The 17,581-nt window shown below is 39.1% G+C and overlaps 1 long non-coding RNA gene across 3 annotated transcripts in view; it reads right to left on the minus strand.

Annotated features, from left to right (window-relative positions):
- Positions 1-17,581, minus strand: part of LOC107970850 (uncharacterized) — a 293,982-nt gene that overhangs the window by 275,209 nt on the left and 1,192 nt on the right. For 2 of the 3 annotated variants that reach the window (XR_010155393.1, XR_010155394.1), the window contains exon 2: positions 1,509-1,822. This is a non-coding gene — a long non-coding RNA (uncharacterized LOC107970850). Of the gene's footprint in view, positions 1-1,508; positions 1,843-17,581 lie in introns of all 3 variants that reach the window. The other variant, XR_010155392.1, reaches the window with a different exon arrangement.

Genomic DNA, 17,581 nt, shown 5'->3' on the forward strand with positions numbered 1-17,581 from the left:
TCAGAAGAATATGGCAATCATATATTTATTACTAGTTTGAACTGTTGTCCAATATAAAATACTGCTACTATAAGTGAAGAGTCAGGGAAAGGCAGATGAGATGAGAAAGTGTCTTGACTAATTTAGTATTCTCCATTCAAAGCAGAAATAACATTTTGCTTCATGTTGACGACTGAATATACTCCATAGCCTCAAGCTAATATTGAATAGACACTGCTATTAATCCATTACATATGTTCAATGTAGTTAATCTTTTAAATATTGTATCACTAAAAAAGCTCATCAGGGCTCATGAATTCAGACTAATTGAAGAAAAGCCTAACACGGTAAAAAGTTAGAGTGATAAATCATCTTAAATTAATCTTAACACCTAAAATATACAGAGTAATTACATGATACCTAGTTGACTTCTTCAGAACTTGCTTCAGTGAATAAATTTGAAATTAGCATACTTGTTGCTGTGTCCTTCTGAACTATATAAAGACCTAAGGAAAGTTCGTTCTTATAAATCATGAGATGTAAATTCACTGAGTGTAGATTTCAGTGTGCGTCTTAAAATTATTTCCTTTATTCATTTATTCACAAAAAATTCAAGCAGTCCTCTTTTTAAGACCTGGAGAAGTGAAAATATAAATTTATAAGAGCATAGTGATGCTTACCTAGAGATACTATGGCAGGGTTCCACCGTGGTTGCACTAAAAGGTAGTTTCTGTGAGTGGTAGACTAGAAAATAATCCAAAATCTTAGAGTAAGTCCCCACTCATGTAGATGCCAACAGCCTTCAGTTCCCTTCACCACCGACTTCCTAAAATTCCATGTATTGCAAAAATTCTAAAATCTTATCATGATACTAAATTGGGCATTCACTATCAAGCAACAAATTGTTCAAACGGCTAATCTGATTTTGTCTTTTAAAATTACTGCATTTTCCACTTATTTTGAATACCAAAATGAAAGGAGTATGTATCACTCTGGCTCCTGGCAGAAAGAGACAGCTCACTCAAACTGTATAATTGAGAAGAATTTAATAGAGGCGCTATTTACAGAAATATGGGAAGGGCTAAGGGAAACCAGTTAGGGATAATGTTTTATTCCAGAGCTTGCAATTGTGAGAAGGTATAACACCCCTGGATCTGACGTGTACAGGGAGAAGATGGCTACTCAAACCTGGAGAGGAAAGGGAACTTGACAGGATCAACAGCCTTTAAAAGAAGAACCATTCAACCTATTGTGATCTAGCAGGGAGAGCCCCTAGAGTATATGTGTTCTGACCTCCCTCTCTAGGGAGATTGCCACTGGCTGAACACAATCAGAAGCCAGAGGGCAAATGTGTTGTTTGATAAAATCCTTACAGGTAAGTCCCCAGGCACAGAGAAGGTTGGAAAAAAAAAATAGAGAGCGAATCTGGAGAGCAAGTGTGAAATACTCAAGATAGTAGGACTCTTGCTGCAGGTAACAGAAAATATAATCAAGCTAATCCAAGCAAACAAGGGAATTCATTAACTTACGTATCTTAAAAGTATAGGAGTAGCTCTATCTTCACGCCCAGCTCAGCTTGATCCGACATCTCAAAGGACGTCACTGGGATTCAGTATCTTTCCATCTCTCAGCTCTGTTCTCCTCCATGCAGACTTCACTCAAAGCCTCTATGTGGTGGCAAGATATCTGATAGTAATTTCAGCTTGATATTCAGAAGTTAGCCAGGTGTGGTGGCGCAGGCCTGTAGTCCCAGCTACTCAGGAGGGTGAGGCAGGAGAATCGCTTGAACTCGGGAGGTGGAGGTTGCAGTGAGCCAAGATCGATCGTGCCACTGCACTCAAGCCTGGGCAACAGAGCGAGACTCTGTCAAAAAAACAAAAAAACAAAAACCAACAACAACAAAAAAACCAACAAAATTTAAGTATCCCTAAATTAGATAGCATTTTATAATAAAATCTTGTATAAATGTAAGTTCATGTCCCAAAGAAATTATAGTATGATGAGGTAACAATGGTAGAGCTATTTTAACCAGGTATACTACTACATGAACTTGCAACCCACAGTGAATTTTTCCAAGTGAGTGGCAAGGAACTATTAGAACTGAGCTTAGATTTGTATTTTCCTCAAATCGTCCTGATGTTTAGAGAAGAAAAGCTTTAACCAAGTAGACATAGTATTCCGTTCTCTCAGATCACACTGATAGGGTAGATGGAGCTTTTTATTGCAGCTGTGTATGTGCAGATAAGACAAAGTGAAGTATGCAAGTATTTAATCATCACATCTTTAAAATGATAGAGAAGATCATTTCTTTTTAGCTGTCTATGATGCTTTTTTTACCTTTCCTTTCAATAAGATACCTACATATTACTTTGTAAATTGCTTACCTACACAAAGTGCATTAGCTTCACACGAATTTGTTGGCTGGTTTCATATTTCTCTACAGAAATAAGTACATTTCTAAACTTATTCAGTAATGAATCTAAAGCTACATGTTTAGAAAAGCAATTGGGGAGCAGGATATCATTTTATTTCAGCCTGTTTAACAAGAAACAAACTGAGATGTACCAAAATGAAACAAACTGAGATGTACCAAAATAAATAGTGCACTTAGCACTATTTAAGATTGCCTTCTTTTTGCCCTCTTCCCCCTCCCTAGTTGTTGCTGGGATGGGAGTCTTAACTAAATGCCACCATGCCATCCTGATAGAGGTTGTATACTCTGAATTTTAACTGGTCTCATTCTTAGGAGCTGGTATCTTTGGAGATCATGTCTCCCCACTGTTTTGATAATCTACTGAGATGTGGCAGCATTTTCTTCTGATCTTCCCACGTCTTCCCTAGGGGTTTCCTCATCCTGGCTGAGGACACGAATAGGTCTCCTCCAAGTCTGTTGAGTTCCCCTTTCTCACCTATATTCTGTGCCCTTTCTTTCTTGTGGACACAGAGAAACATTCACTGCTTTTTTCCATACCTCTTGGACTCCACAGTGTCCCAGGGTTGTCAGCAGGTATTCATTGTTCTAAAGCATCCCTTATGCATTTTCTGATTCATTTCTTTCAAGTCGCCACAGCATGGTAAACCTCGGCAAGCCTACTAGAGCTCCACAGAGAAGGTGTAAAACACAGAGACTAGACCCATCAGAGGAAGACGGGGAGAAGAAATTTACCTCTACTGTCTTCCTTCCTTGTACTTGCACCAGAATTTATTCCAAGGCAGAAACCGAGAGAAAAAAACAATGCCTAAGTTATTTTTCCTTTCTTCCATCTCCATTCCTACTTTTTTTTTTTTTTTTAAGACAGATTCTTGCTCTGTTGCCAAGCTGGAGTACAGTGGCATGATCTCGGCTCACTGCACCCTCCTCCTCCTAGGTTCAAGCGATTCTCCTGCCTCAGGCTCCTGAGTAGCTGGGACCACAGGCGCACGCCACCACACCCAGCTAAATTTTTGTATTTTTAGTAGAGATGGGGTTTCACCATGTTGGCCAGGATGGTCTCAATCTCTTGACTTCAAGATCCGCCAACCTCGAACTCCCAAAGTGCTGGAATTACAAGCGTGAGCCACCGCACCCAGCCTCAATTTTTACGCATATTATAATAGCTCTTTAAAAGTCCAAGTCCATTAATTTTGCTTGTTTGTAGAACTGTTTCTATTAATGGATTTTTTAAACCTGGTTAGGGATCACATTTTCATGGGTTTTTTTGCATGTCTAGTAACTTTTGATATCTATATATATATTGGATATGTTGAATTGCATTGTCTATTTTGAAACTTCCTTTTCAACTTTGTTAAGAAGGGTCTAGAAGAGATTTTACTATAAGGCTAGTTTTAGCCCTTCTTCTTAGGACTAAAACCAAAAAGGGGTATGGCCTTTTGGGGATCTCTAATGAATTGCCTGAGTGTTCCACAGGGTCTTTCCACCCTGGTTGTTCAGCCCTGTGAAATTCTGATACTTGTTCAGCTTATAGCTTCCCAGTAGTTGCTCTTTCCCTGGTCATTGTTCTTTGGTCTTGTGGAGTCTCACCCTATATTTGTGCAGATTAGTAAGAAAATACTCAAAAGGAACCTATGCAGATTTCTGGAGTTCTTTCTCTGCTTAGTTCTCTCCTCTTTGGTCTTCTACCCATACATTTCAGCTGTTTGTGCCTCTCCAAACTCTAATATCTGTCTCATCATCTCAGCAAGGCTGCTATGCTCTGTCTGGGTTTCACCTCTCTGCACCTTTGCCCAATAAGTGCCTCTAACCAGAAAACTCGACAATAATAACAGTTATCTAGTTTATTTTTTTTTCTCTCAGACAGTGAAACCCTTCATGACCTGTTGTCCGATATCTGAAAGCAGTTGTTTCATATAATTTTGTTTCCTTTCTGTGGCAGGGGATTTGTTAATGGCGAAGGGTTAGCCTTGTACCAGTTACTCAGTCATAGTTGCAATCAGGAGTCAAGGCTTTTGATTTTCTTCATGTATACTATTATTGACAGTCCCTAAAGCAATAGTTACCTTTCTATGGTAAGTGCCCAACTGAGAAAAGGATCACCATTTAATCACGCAGACCAGGAAAAAAAATCAATAATTCCTAAGTCATGCCACCATACCTTATCTCCAGTTGCCATGCGTCTGCAAACCAGATTTGTCAAATTTTATTACTACTGCAATGACTTTAATCCAGGTATGTGATGTGGTAAGATAGGGCTGGAAGACTGATTGGCAATACAGGACAAAAGATAACTTACTGGAACAGAGGAAGAAGATGGGTACAGGAGCTAGAAACGACTTCCAGAAGAAAAAAAAAGGAACTAAATACTGTTCTTTTCTAATTAAACTGAAAAGAGTTCCTTAGGGAGCTGGTATTTGATCACTTCGTGGTCTCTGGGAAAATAAAACATAGTGTGTGGAAAAGAGTAAATGGATGCTAAAGTGAGGAAGATCTAAAAGAATTTTCATCCCTCCCTCCAAGACCTAAGATGTGACATGGTAGGGCTAGCCTTAGAGAGGAAGCATGTCATATGCCCCAAGTGAACATGAGTCTTGCATGGATCTTAGAGAAACTGAAATGAACACCTATGATACAGTTTTAGGAAAACTGAAAGTTGCATACAACCTAAATGGACAAGTATGCCAAAAATATCACATATGAGTTCTCAGAACAGATAAGGCATCAATGTTTGAAAAAGACAAACAGTTTTGTAAAAGACAGACTTCCCAGAAAAATCTCAGCAGCAATATGCTGTCAATCCACTTAGTATTATCTATATAAAACATATTTTTGTTTAATCATTTCTAATAGAATCTATCATAAGAAAATCTGTATCCCAGTTCAACTCTCTTGCTTCCATGAACGCTGGGAAAAGAGTTTATGTAAACCAAGACTATTCCGTAAAACAAATATTCTAGTAAATGGTACAGAAATTTCACTGATATAGTTTGCACAACACTAGCTCCAAGGGTCCTACAGAGACTATTTTGTTATGCAATTTAGAAAATGAGTTATCTTTAATTCAGCCTGAAATAAAAGGTAATGGCAATGGCTTAGAAATATTTTAATTATACAGATATAGTCAAGGTGATATTTATTATTGTGAAATTATACTATTTTATTGTGAATTTTTTTCTTCCCTAAATCTTTAAATTATAAAAGGGTACTAGTTATTTTATTCTGTGGAGCTGATGGAAGCTATAAAAAACAGAATACTTTTCCTTTCATATCCAAGTCCATAGGTTTAGAATTAAGGAACATTTCTCAGGATGAAAGCAAAACATCAGCAATAACCACTCACATTATCTTTTTTCAACTGGGATTTTTCTATGATTTGTTCATTACTGAATTCCCAGCACCTACAGCTATTTGGAACAAGGAGATAGTCAAATAAACGTTAGGTGAATGTCTGAGTTACAATTCTCATATTGATGCTTGTCACTACGATTCCAATGAAAACGGATACAATAAATTCTGGATTATTGGCTAATAAAAAGTCTCAGGAAAAAAATAATAAAAACATAGCCAAACAACTTTCCTAACATAACGGTGTTTCTTTTGTTTGTTAGAAGTGAAATGTGGCCACAGAAATAGACATGAAATGGGTAACAGCAAAAATCTAGGCTGCCACAATTAGGAACGATCTTCGATAGCTCAGAAAAGGAAGTCACCTGGAGTCAATGACCCACGCAAAATCAGTCATCGCATGACCCCAAATTTTTTACTCAGTGCTCAACACATATTTTTCAGAAACCACCATGGAGGATAAGGAATATCTTTAAGTTCTAGAACTTGAAAGTGAAAAAATAAAAAAGCATTATAAGCTTAGAAATTTTGTTGATAAAGGCCTTTAAATGAACTTAAATCAATTTTACACCAAAAGACTATGAAATCTCTACCATTCATATTATAACTCTGATATAAGTAAGAAATGATGATGCAACTCAGATATTGGCTGTGTATAAGTGTGAAACCCAGTAGATTAAACGAGGCAGAATTTCTATACATTCCTAGTTACTTCAGCTGTTCCTCAAATCATGTGATTTCCAGCTGCTTCACCATCATGGGGTTGTAATGCTTTAAATAGGCTTCATTGTCTTAAAATATGGCATTGAAGTAGGACATAATTGCAATGGTTAATTATATGTCAACTTGGCTGGGCCACGGTGCCCAGATATGTAGTCACAAATTATTCTAAATGTTCTGTGAGGGTGTTTGGGGGGTGAGATTAACATTTAAATTGATGAACTATGAGTAAAGCACATTGCCCTCCATCATCTGGGTAAGGCCTCATGCAGCTAGCTGAAGACCTGAATAGAACAAAAGATTGACCTCCACCAAGAAAGAGGGCCATCTACCAGCAGATAGCCTTCAGACTTAAACTGCAGCATTAGCTTTTCCTTGGTCTCCAGCTTGCCAACCTACTCTGTATGTTTTGATTTGTCAGCCTCCTAAATCACATGAGCCAATTCCTTAAAATAAATTTCCTTCTAAATATACATATACCCATCGTATTGGTTCTGTTTCCCTGAAGAACCATAATACAAGAAGTATGCAGATTTTTGTCCCATAAGCATGGACTACCACAGAGAGACTATCCCTGGTCACAGATACCAATTTTCCCCACTGGGTCACCACAACAAGGATGTGGCTGCTGAAGGCCGTGCACACCACCTCTGTCTTCCGTTTTGATATCACCAACGGCGTGTCTTCCATGGTGGGGCTCTTCAGTGGCAGCTTTAATTTAGGTTAAAAAGAGACGGGGAAAAAAGGAGTCAAACAGTACAGCCTTGGGGCTCCCAAAAAAGTAGCACCAGCCGTTGAAACAGAAACGCAAGGAGGCCCATTCAAAAGAGGCCAGGCGCAGTGGCTCATGCCTGTCATCCCAGCACTTCGGGAGGCTGATACAGGACAATCGCTTGAGGCCAGGAGTTTGAGACCAGCCTGGCCAACACAGCGAGACACCCCCCCATCTATACCAAAAAAAATACCAAAAAAAATTCCAAAAAAAATTAAAAATCAGCCGGGTGCATCTGTGGTCCCAGTTACTCAGGAGGCTGAGGGGGGAGGATCACTTCAGCCCGGGAGGTCGAGGCTGCAGTGAGCTGTGATTACACCACTGCACTCCAGCCCGGGTGGCAGAGCGAGACCCTGTCCTGAAAAAATAAAACAGGAGCAGGGCCGCCCGTATAGACCACACCTGGGGCTTTCTGGGTTAGGGGATCGACTTGCACATTCACACTGCCAGGCTGGGCAGTGACTTCCCGCCCCTCGGCCTCGCCGGCGCCCCGGCCCTGCAGCGGAAGGCCTAGGACCCCCACAGCACGCGGTGCCAAGGCTATGTGGGCTACGGAGGACGCAGTTGTCTGGGGAGGCCCGCGGGTACCCCCGCTTACCAAGCCAGCCGGCATCAGATTCTTATAGGAGTGAATACCCTACTGTGAACTGCACACGCAAGGGATCTAGGTTGCATGCTCCTTATGAGAATCTAATGCCTGATAATCTGTCACTGTCTCCCATCATCCCCAGAGGGGACCATCTAGCTGCAGGAAAATAAGCTCAGGGCTCCTACTGATTCCACATTATGGTGAGTTGTATAATTATTTCATTGTATTTTACAATGTAATAGTAATAGAAAAAAGAGCACAATAAATGTAATGCACTTGAATCATCCCAAAACCATCCCCACTGCCCCAGTCCATGGAAAAATTGTCTTCCATAAAATCGGTCCCTGGTGCCAAAAAGGTTGGGGATTGCTGACTCAAAGGTAACCTCTCCAGCCATCATTTGCTGTGTATGAGGGAGAGGGGGCTGGAAACAAAAAGGAAAATATATTACTTGGTTGAGTTCTCAGTATCTTCCTGTCTATTTTATATATTGGGCTTCCATTTTAAGAAAGTTAAAACAAAATTGAAAGCAGTTTTCAAATATACACACACATAGCAGCAGTCATATTCTCAATATATTTGCTATTATTCAGTTACATATTTACATATGCATACATGTATATTTTACATATTATGTACGTGTGTGTGTGTGTGTGTGTATAAAGAAAGAGAGATTAAAGGGAGAAAGAAAAGGATGACAGGTAAGCAGAGTTTTTTATTGTCTTAGAAGAAATACACATGCAGAGGAAATGAATGCATAAGATTATATAGTTTGATGAAATTAGTCATTAAAAATACCCAACAGGCTGTTTTTGTTCTATTTTGGGCTCACAAACAAGCTTCTGACTGAAGTTGGCTTTCCACCGGAGAATATATTGATACTTCTACGAGTTTTTGATTCACATAACATTTACAGTTCACCCTTAATACATTGTCAACGTGATTTCTAAATCAGTGTTTAATTTGGTTAGTGTGTATCAGTATGTCGAGCCTTACTTGAATTTCTGCACTTGAAAAACTAAGAATCAGTGTCCAGAACTCAATCTACCTCATGGAACTGCCACACTGAGACTTCCAAACAGTGATCAGCCAATCTCTCCCTGTGACTTCTGTGGCTGGTCCCTTTTCTAACTACAGCTAAAGGAACTGTAAAGAATCTCATTCACTTAAAGAGACCAGCCACAGTAGGAAGCCACACTTACCAGTACTGCAATACAATAGGAAAATAACTTCATACAGATTTCATAGAAAAAGAAGCACACTGACTTAAAGAGAGACATGCAGTTTTAGCACCTGAACTGTTCATCATAGAACAATGAATGTTAAGGGTTAGATCTCAAAGTTCATCTCATCCAATCCCTTAGTTTTAAAGGTGGCAAGAGAGGCATGGAAGATTAGATTATTTACTCAAAATACAGCTGGGACTTCTGGGCTAAGCTCTTTCCACTATGATAACTCCCTATTTCATAATTGCTCACATTCTTTTTTTTTTTTTTTTTTTTTTTTTTTTGAGACAGAGTCTCACTCTGGTTGCCCAGGCTGGAGTGCAACGGCGCGATCTCAACTCATCGCAATCTCTGCCTCCTGGGTTCAAGCGATTCTCCTGCCTCAGCCTCCCGAGTGGCTGGGATTACAGGCATGCGCCACCACGCCCGGCTAATTTTATATTTTTAGTAGAGATGGGGTTTCTTCATGTTGGTCAGTCTGGTCTCAAACTCCTGACCTCAGGTGATCCGCCTGCTTCGGCCTCCCAAAGTGCTGGGATTACAGGCGTGAGCCACAGCGCCCGGCCCTACACTCTTAATCTTCTTGCAGCTGTTGAAACTTCATATTCTTATTCTATGCAATGATAGGTAAATTTTAAAATGAAATTATGTTTGCTAAGAAATAAGAAGACATCCTACAAAACTTTCTCCCTTTTATTATGAGCAATGGGTATTTAATCAATTCCTACCTAGATAACAGCCAAAGTGATACTTTTATAATGAAAGTCATAATGTGCCCTCCTCCTTAAAACCCTGAAGCTACTCCCAACCACTAACAGTAAAAGCCAAGTTCTTGCAATGGCCTACAAAGCCCCATACGTCCATCCTCCATGCTCACTCTGTTCCTGCCACACCGCCTTCCTTGCTATTTCTCAAATACATCATATACCTTCCTGTCTCAGGACCCTTGCATTGGTTGTTCCCTCTGCCTGGAACTCTTTTCCCTCAAACAGGCTGAATGACTAACTCCTCATCTACTTCAAATCTTTGCTCAAATGTCACCCTCTTAATGAGATCTGCTGTAACTATTTAAAACTACCACACCCAGGCCAGGCGCGGTGGCTCACGCCTGTAATCCCAGCACTTTGGGAGGCCAAGGAGGGCGGATCATGAGATCAGGAGATTGAGATCATCCTGGCTAACACGGTGAAACCCGTCTCTACTAAAAATACAAAAAATTAGCTGGGCATGGTGGCGGGGCGCCTGTAGTCCTAGCTACTTGGGAGGCTGAGGCAGGAGAATGGCGTGAACCCAGGAGGCAGAGCTTGCAGTGAGCCGAGATTGACCCACTGCACTCCAGCCTGGAGCAAGACTCCATCTCAAAAAAAAAAAATTAAATAAATAAATAAATAAATAAATAATTAAAAAAACTACCACACCCACCCCCCTGTACTTCCAATGCCCCTTACCCTGACTTACTTCTTTCTGTATAGGATCTATCACCTTCTAATACATGCACTATATCATTTACTTATTTATTATATTTGTTACTCATCATATGTCTCCCTCCAGAATATAAACTCCATAGAGGCAGGGAGGTTGGTGTATTTTTTTCACTATTATATTCCTAACACCTAAAATACAGCCTAAGCCTCAAATATTTATTAAATGAATAAATTAATGCATTTGGCAACTTGACCATTATGTCTACAGATAATCAAAGGCTATGTCTAATGTGGTCCAGATCAAGGTTAAATCATTTCCCTGATATACTGGATCTTCCAATGAATTCCATTAAGAAGGGCAATATACTAAGCCACTAATATATTTCTACTCCCCGAAATTCTCCTTTAGTGCTGCCGTCAATAAAACAAAAAAGAATGTGTTTAAAAATTAGAAGATGACCAGTTGCTTTCATTTTACAGGAATGTCTAAATTGCATTTAAAAAATCGAAGCAATCCAGAATGTACTGACAAAGAATACTATTTATTAAGCATTAAACTTTCAATTCTTTTGATGATAATCCTGACATGTTCTCTGATATAGCATTCTGAGAAATTGCTGCAAAACAAGAATCTAAGAATCTAAGAGGTGTGTGTGTGTGTGTGTGTATGTGTGTGTGTCTTTATAAGCAGTCATGACCAAGAACCTGATGACAAACACCTTAACCTATTCCATATCAGTATTACACACATCTTTCGACTTTTTTTTCTAACAATCATGATAGATTTAATCTGAAATACCTTCATTCTATTTCCTCATCCTTTTTGTAAACAAAGACAAACATGAAAGAAATGCTAGCTGAGACTAGCACTGCAGATGGTCACTACAACTGATCAAAAGTTGCACATCTCCAGGAATACCACACACACTGAAGATGGATTATAGTGTATCACTACTCTGGCCTCTTGTCCTGGAGTTGTGCAATATTCACCTCTGGGTCTGTTTAGAACCATGCTGAATTGAAACTGAAATTGGTAATCTTTCTTCTTAGAAAAAAATAACTCAAGATTACTAAGTTAATCAATTCTAATGAGATATGAACTGATTTAAATTAAAATAATATCCTCAAAACATTTATCAGTCACTAAAAGGTGGAGACAGTGTTAGAGATAAAATTATCCCAAAATGACTGTATATAATAGGGTCACAGTTCCCCATCCCTAAATCCTTGTTTAGTTAGCAGGTTTTCTGGTGAAGGACATAAAACTGGATACTATGATGATCTTACAGCACCCTCAAGTGGATTAGACAGACAATGTTTTTTTTCTTGAAGAAAGGTGTTGGTCTGTGATATGAAAAAGAAATAGAAGCTGGGAGAATCTTTTCAAACAAAAACTATTGGAATGAATGAAGATGTGCCAACTCTTATCAGAAGGGCTTGCAGTTTGAATTATTCCTCTAACAACAGGGATAGACATTTGGCTGAGTTTGCCATATTTTCCATTTAGTATTCCTCACTCTTTCTTGAGTCACTTCAGGACAGCTTTGAATAGAGTGTTAAACACAGATGGCTACCTTATATGGTAGCAAATTTGTAATCTAAACCTTTTACACCATGTGCTTAGGAATGAAATCAAGGGGCCCCATTATGGGAAAAAAAAGAGTTCAAGGCGATCTTTAGACAATAACATAATAACGGACATTTGTATTAGTCAGAGTTCACCAGAGAAACAGACAACAGGAGATACACATACATATACATACATACATACATACACACACACACACACACACACACAATGAAGACTTAGCTGATACAATTATAGAGGATTATGGAGGCTGAGAAGTCTTGGGATCAGCCATCTGCAAGCTGGAGACCCAGGAAGGCTGCTGGCATAATGTAGTCTGAGTCCAAAGGCCAAGGAGAGCCAATGATATAAATCCTACTCTGAGGGCAAAAGATTTCATGATGAAATGAGATGTCCCATCTCAAACAGTGGGGCCAAAAAGGGGCACATTTTCCCTACTTTTGCCTTTTATTCTATTCAGGCCCTGAATTGATATATATATATTTTTTGAGACAGGGTCTCACTCTGTTGCCCAGGCTGGGAAAGGCTCACTGCAGCCTCAACCTCCCAGGCTCAGATGATCCTCTCACCTCAGCCTCCTGGGTAGCTGGAACTACAGGCATGTGACACCACACCTGGCTAATTTTTGTATTTCTGGTGGAGACAGGGTTTTGCCATGTTGCCAATGCTGGTCTCAAACTCCTGGGCTCAAGCAATCTGCCCTCCCGGCCCTCCCGAAGTGCTAGGATTACAGGCATGAGCCACAGATCCTGGCCCCTCAGTGGATTTGATGATGACCAACTACATTGCGGATGGCAATCTACTTTACTGAGCCCACCAATTCAAATGCTAATGTCATCTGGAAACACTCTCACAGACACACCCAAAAATAGTCTTTAACCAACTATCTGGACATCCCCTGATCCAGTGAAGATGACACATAAAATTAACTACAGGTTGAGCATCCCTACTCCAAAAATCCAAAATCCAAAATGCTCCAAAGTTGGAAACTTTTTGAGCACTCACATGATGCCACGAGTGGAAAATTTCACACCTGACCTCATGTGGTAGATCCCAGTCAAAATGTAGGAACGTGACACCATGTTTACTCAGCGTCCCAAGGGGAAAATAAAATTACCTTCAAGTTGTGGGTATAAGGTGCATACAAAACATAAATGAATTTTTTGTTTAGACTTGAGTCCCCAAGGTATCTCATTATATATATGCAATTATTCTAAAATCTCAAATTCAAAACACTCTGGTCCCAATCAGTTCAGATAAGGGATACCTGACCTATGTCATAATTTTTTTTAATAAAATAAATTCCATACATATATTTTAAAGCTACATCCTTAAAGAGCATGGTTTCACTGACCCTCTAAATGGCATGGTATGGTAGAAAGAGTACTAGATACACAGTTAGACAACATGTATTCTAAAGTTAGTTTTTGAAAAACAAAAGCATGTATTAACCTCTCCATATTTGTTTCTTCATTTTTAAAATGGCAGAGTAGAAAAAGCAGAGGCTACTAGTTGGTGGCTTCTTAGTGTATTAGTCAACACCTTTGGTTCCAAACTACAGATTTCCTCCATCTGGCTTAAGCAACAAAAAGGGACTATTTTCAGGAAAATAAAGACAGTAATTGGAGAAGAACAAAGTTGGAGAACTGGCACTACTTGACTTCAAGACTTACTATAAAGCTATAGTAATTAAGACAGTGTGGTATTGGCAAAAGAATAGACAAGTAGATCAATGGAACAGAATAAAGAGCCCAGAAATAGACTAACATAATACATAAGTACTGTCAACTGATCTTTAACAAAAGTAAAAAGGCACTACAACGGAGAAAAGAGATACTCTTTTCAGCCAGTAGTGCTGGAACAACTGGACATCCTATGCAAAAAAAATGAATCTATACACAGGTCTTATATCCTTCACAAAATTAACTCAAAATGGATTATAGATCTACATGTAAAATGCAAAACTATAAAACTCTTAGAAGATAACATAGAAGAAAATCTAGATGACTTTGGGTTTGGTGATGACTTTTTAGATACAATACCAAAGTCATGATCCGTAAAAGAAAAAAAAACTGATAAGCTGGATTTCATTAAAATTAAAAATTTCTACTCTGCAAAAGATACCACTGGGAGAATATAATCCACAGGCCAAGACAAAATATTTGCAAATATATTAAAATATTTTAATAAATATATAAATTAAAAAATGGGCCAAAGACCTTAACAGACACCACACCAAAGAAGATATACAGATGGCAAATAAGCATATAAAAAGATGCTCCACATCATATATCAAGGGAATGCAAATGGAAATAACAATGAGATACCATTACACATCTATTAGAATGGCCAAATTTCAGCACCCTGACATCAAACACCAGTGATGATGTGGAGCAACAGGAACTCTCATTAATTGCTGATGGGAATGTAAAATGGTACAACCACTTTGAAAGACAGTTTGGTGCTTTTTCACAAAACTAAACATACTCTTACCACACAACCCAGCATTTGCACTCCTATGCAAAAGAGTTGAAAACTTATGTTCACCAACAATATGCACATGTATGTTTATAGCAGCTTTGTTCATAATTGCCAAAACTTGGAAGAAACCAGTATATCCTTCAATAGGATAATGGATAAATTGTTTTACAAATCCAGCAAATTGAATACTATTCAGCACTAAAGATAAACAAGCTATCAAGCCATGAAAAGACATGGAGGAAACTGAAATGCATATTACTAAGAAGCCAGTCTGAAAACGCTATATACTATATGATCTCAGATACATAACATTCTGGAAAAGGCAAAAATACGGACACAGTAAAAAAATCAGTGGTTGTCAGGGGTTCCAACGAGAAAAAGAATAGACAGAGCACAGAGGATTTTTAGGGTGGTGAAACTACTTTGTAATACACTATAATGGTGAATATGTCATTACACATTTGTCCAAGCCCACAGAATGTATGACACCAAGAATGAAACCTAAGATAAACTATGGACGTTGGATTATAGAGAGGTGTCAGTGTAGGTTCATCAATTTAACAAATGTACCACTCAGTTGGGGGATATTGATAATGAGGGAGGCTATGCATATGTGGGGGCAGGGGATACATGGGAAACTTTTTACTTTCTCCTAACTTTTGCTTTAACCCAGAATTGCTCTAAAAAATAAAGTCCATTTTTTCCAAAAAGAAGAGAGCCTTTAAAAGATACTGAAAAATTAAAGTTAGAAGTATCATAATAGATTTCTAGGACCTTATTTGGTACCCACCATCCCTGACACACACACTCCAACCTTAACCCCAGCTAAAGCTGAGGCCTTGTTGAAACTGTTGGCATCAGGATCAAGAACCAGAAACAATCTGTCTATAAGTATTTCTCATAAAGTCATGGATTATTTGTAGATTGTTAACAATTGGTTATAAACGTTTCCGAGATGTAAAAAAAAGACTTTATCTTTTGCAGATTATGTCACTAGCTGCAGAAGTTATTTGTGGAAACTTGGGAGATCCAAGAAAAGCTACAATGAGATATGCTGCTTCTCCCACTTCTTTATGTGGCTACCTTGTTTCACCTAAGTATCTGTGTTCTTTGCTAAAGAAATCAGGAATTTACTCTGTGTGTGTGGGTGTATGTATGTGTGTTGTATCCACAAAGAGGCACCAGGGGTTTCTTCCCACCAATCTATAGCCTACCTGAAATGACACGCTTACATAACCAAATGTCTATAATTAAAATATCCCTACCTACCTCCATTTCACACTTGCTGTCTCCAGAATGTATCTTGCTTTTTCACACCTCTACTTCTTTAATTATATTGCCCTCTGTGCCTGGACTGCACATAGTTGCCTCCCCCTCTCTCCTCTTACCCCCAGCAACTCCCACTACCTCACTTCACAGAGAAGAGGAATCTATGCAGACACCCTAGTAGGTGTCCACAATAGCACTTACCACTGTGCCATATTTGTTTCTTCTTATGTCTAATCCTGTGTTGCACTGTGAGCCACTCAAGAACCAGAGTTATTTTCTTCACCTTTATATCTCTAGGGTCTAGAGTGTTTATTAAATAATGTACATATGTGTTTATTTAGAAATTGAATATAACATTTACAATAAAAATAGGCACAGGAACCAGACATCAAAGATCTGACTGCTTTAGATGTCCTGCCTTCTTCCCCCAACCCCATCCCACACTTTCCCCTGTCCCTCTCCTCAACATATTCATTTAGTTATTTATGTTGCTTAATCTGGAAAAGTTTCTCGAAAAAGATATTTTTTAAGGTAAGGCAAGAAGTAAAGAAGAAAAACAGTATTTTCTTCGTCGCCCACTTGAGAGGCCCCACATGTGGGACTAGTTTTTCTAAAATGAGAAGCAAACCTAGTCCCATTTCCTTTCCTCACTCCCTCCAATCCCATGTCAAAGATCCAGTGCCCTGTCCCCTTCAAAGTCAAAGGGGTGTCTGTCTCAAAAGAAAATGAACTCAAATACACCTGTAATTGTAAAAGGCTTTATCCTCTGCAATGGGAGTAGTATTCTGGAAGTAAAGAGTAAGACTGCCTTTGGCACCCAACTAATGTGGCTACTTTCACATAAGGAACTAACCAAAGACAGAAAATCCCACGCTGAGTTTTGAGTACATTGCTTAAAGTTCATTTCTTCTGTCACTACTATATGAAAAACATCACTCTTGACAAATGCTGTTTACCCTCTAAAAGGAGCTGCTTTCTATGTTCACGGCCATTTCAGATGTTCAAGGTATGAGGTGGGGGAGGATTATCCTAGTGTTGGAATTAGGAAGAAGTCTAGACAGATCCCATAGTGATAAAACCATGTGCTACTAAAGAATGGCCTCAGAAGGTGACATTCCCAGGCTAAGTGACACTATTTGGTGTCTGGTTCTCAGACACTGGTTTCTTAGTCCCTCCAAAAAATGAGGTCCTTGATCACAGATGGACTCTAACACAAATCACATACTTATCAAGATGTCTATAATAATTTTTAGTGGTCAGCCTTCCTTTTCAGTGACAGCACTCTTTCCTAAAAACAACCATTCTCTAGAGTTATGGCTTAAAACAAGTCAGTCTGTACCATTTATTAAAGTTGATATGCCTATAGAAGCTTGAAATTTATTTATTTATTTATTTATTTATTTATTTATTGAGACGGAGTCTCCCTCCAGCGCCCAAGCTGGACTGCAGTGGCGCGATCTCAGTTCATTACAACCCCCGCCTCCAGAGTTCAAGAGATTCTCGTGCCTCAGCCTCCCGAATAGCTGGGACTACAAGCATGAGCCACCACGCTCGGCTAATTTTTGTATTTTTAGTAGAGACGGGGTTAGGCCATGGTGGCCAAGCTGGTCTCTGAACTCCTGACCTCAAGTGATCCGCCCTCGGCCTCCCAAAGTACTGGGATTACAGGTGTGAGCCACCGTGCCTAGCCCAAATTTATCTTTTACAGTTGCATTCTTGTTTGTTGCATTTTCTCAAGTCTCAAACTGTTTACC

Source organism: Pan troglodytes, chromosome 2 (assembly GCF_028858775.2).
Source record: "Pan troglodytes isolate AG18354 chromosome 2, NHGRI_mPanTro3-v2.0_pri, whole genome shotgun sequence".
Classification (NCBI taxonomy): domain Eukaryota; kingdom Metazoa; phylum Chordata; class Mammalia; order Primates; family Hominidae; genus Pan; species Pan troglodytes.